Source organism: Apis dorsata, unplaced genomic scaffold (assembly GCF_000469605.1).
Source record: "Apis dorsata unplaced genomic scaffold, Apis dorsata 1.3 scaffold_667, whole genome shotgun sequence".
Lineage (NCBI taxonomy): Eukaryota > Metazoa > Arthropoda > Insecta > Hymenoptera > Apidae > Apis > Apis dorsata.
In genome coordinates, this window is record NW_006263852.1 from 493,140 (window position 1) to 496,252 (window position 3,113).

Genomic DNA, 3,113 nt, shown 5'->3' on the forward strand with positions numbered 1-3,113 from the left:
AAATTTCATAGAATTACTTTTAGAATTCCAACCGGCTATTAAGTCTTTTAATAATCGTTTCCGTTTTATTTTTCCCCTTCCTCTGTATATATATGTATATATATATACACGTATGCCATCTATACCATTTTGTAACGAGATATAAAAAGCCTTAGCACGTCCAATAAAGAAACTAATGGCGCTCGAGTCACTGGAGAAACATTCGTGGACAAGGTCCGGTGAAAGTGAATTTCCTGGAAATCGGTGCGCGTCCACGTTCTTTCCCCGTAATCCATTCCGTGGAAGGGAAGAAGAACGGTGTATGAGTAAGCAACTGGCGTAATAATACGGTTTGTGCTGCTTAACGGAACCAAGATTCTCCCTATGTACACCTTTTGTACGTTGCCGGAATACGTTGGTTTCAACCGATTCCACGTTCCTCTGTACCCGATAGACCGTTATTGAGCAAGATCGAAGAGCGCTTAACGCGAGGTGACGCACGAATGCAAATAGTCTCGACGCTTGTCTGATCGAAAGATGTTGCCAAATTCGATCGAAGATAAAAGTGGTATTTGTGTTTCGCCATTCTTTCACCCAGTATTTAATCTTAATTTATATGTCTCTTAGAAATGTATTAGGATTTTTTAACGTTGATTATTAATTTTTCGTAGAAATTATTCTAACATATCATCGTTGTGGTTTTGTCCGTTGAATATGGATATCTTGTGGATTGAAAAATATCAATCGTTTCTTCTTTCTTTCATTCCTTAATCGTTCTCATTTGTTGATATAATTTTCATATAGATGTTGATTTATGTTAGTTGGTCAGTTTTCAACCAACACCATTTAAGTAAATAACTACAATGGAGACAAATTAACTCCTGTTAAAGTGAATGTAAAGTGTCTTTGTCTCGATTTAGTAATTACTGCTTGAATTCGTGTGATACGTTTCTCTTATGATGGCGTCAACTTCTGGTAAAATCTTCGAGGTGACAGAACTTTCTTCTTCGAATGATCTCTTGAAATAGAATTGAACTTGCATTTTTATTCCTCAATTATACTTTTGTATTTTATGGAATTGTATTTAAAACGTTGGAATAATTTAATTAATTTTAACAAAAATTAAACTTTTCATTAATCTCTTCCTAGTTTCCTAAAAATTAACTCCGTTCTTCGCAATAGGACAATACTTTCGACCACACGAGGCCAAAGAGAAGAAAAATAAGAATAAAAACACTTACACTCCCAAACGTAACATCTCAAGAAATTTTCTAACCGTTTCATTCACCTCGGTGTACTCTACGAATTATTCAATACGGATTTCACCGATTTCCAAAAAATGTCACGCTTCGATAACGGTCTTCATGGGTAAATGAAGAGGAGAGCAACGACAAAGTTGTTCGAAGTTCGAGCTCAATGATGGTCACGATCCACGATGAGACGTGGCGTAATTTTGCGGTGCAAAAATTAAGGAAGGTTAACGGTCTGACTCGCAACACGAGAACTAGTGATCTCGATACGTCAACGGATCTCTGCCTCTTGAAATCGTACGTGGTAGACTCAGTGGAAATTAATAGGGGGTATATATATTTGCATTAGGGCAACTAGGGGATGGAACTAATCGTGGATTCGGATTTTTCCGTATTCTAATTGGATAATCGTATCTTATCCATGGCTGACTTGAATCGTGATCGAATTTACTATCCACGATTTTGCGAATTCCACGTTCTAGTAATCTTTCAAGTGAAATTCGTAGTTGAATTCTATTGGTTAACTTGGAAAATTCGAAGAAGATATTAAGAATATTGAACAATAAATTCTTGGAATTTTATTAAACAATCAACGTCTCTTCTTAATTTGAAGTATTTCACTTATCAATTATGATTATCTATTACCCAATAAAAGATGCTTAAAAATTCCTTTTCCATATTTTTCATTATAATACAAACTATCTTATCTATCCTTCTATTATTTGATTTAGATCCTTCTCAAGATCCTTTCTCATAATCTTCCCTGTTCGTTGAAACTCAAAGATCAGAATTAGATAGAGAAGGAAAGAGATAGAGGGAGACTATGGAAATTGCACATTCGTGAATTGCAAATGCTGATCGGTGGCGAATATTTTCGATTGGGGATAGCAACTATGTAGCAAAGGGGAACACGCGAAGCCCTAGTCTTCGTATAATTTTCGAGATGATCGCGTCTCTCGAGCAATGGGAAGCCGGCTATTCGATCCAGAGAAACGTTCGAGGAATCGAATTCCCAAAGGTCGATTATACAGTGTCGGCTCGCACGGGTGAACGAGCGCCCATAACGAATGCGGAATACACGTTAATGACTTCTTCAAGATCGGCTGTGTGCGCCGTATGAATTATTTAACCCGCGGGGAACCGCGTTCAATTTCAGGTCAAAGGTAAAACGATATGCTCGCGAAACGACCACCTTCCTCCTTCGGTCTCACGGAGTCACGGAGTTGGGAACAATGTTGCTTCCTTTGCTCTAAGCCTAGACGGTATAAACCCACAATCAAACATTGCTAACTTCTCCTTTATCTCTATTTAATTAATAATATTATAAATAATATTAATGTTTAATTTACACAGAGAACAAAGGAATTCATTAATACGACTAAGATGGTATCTGAAATATTGAATATATGAAGAACTTCGTTTGCAATTTAGAATAATTGTCAATTAGAACTCTACACAAACAATTTCTATTAAAATAATTTCCAAAATAATTCGAATTCTACTTGAAAATTTCGTTTGGAATCGGAAAAAGTTCAATTTTTAACTGCTTCGATAATTGTCATCACCATGTATCACAGAGCCATGTATCGCAAAGCTCCATCGACGCTTTGGAAAAATAATTTCCAAAAATATGAAGTTCTACTTGAAAAATTTAACTCAATCGCACGATTGAGAAAAGTGCAACTCGTTGAACTCCTGAATGCCTCGATAATTGTCATCCCATATACACGAAGACACGAAGCACGCGTGACACGTAGCCGCCGTGTGCACGATCCGTGCGGCGCATAACTGCATCTAAGGTGCGTTGCTCGATTCCCCTCTTTGGTGTCCTGTGTTCCAGCTTCCATCGAGCCGAGCTGTGAGTCGAGCAACAGGATTGGCGGG

General features: G+C 37.5%; 1 protein-coding gene across 1 annotated transcript in view; it reads left to right on the plus strand.

Annotated features, from left to right (window-relative positions):
- LOC102675109 (DNA-binding protein D-ETS-4) overlaps window positions 1–3,113 on the plus strand; it is a 66,800-nt gene that overhangs the window by 58,375 nt on the left and 5,312 nt on the right. The gene's annotated exons all lie outside the window — the stretch shown is intronic.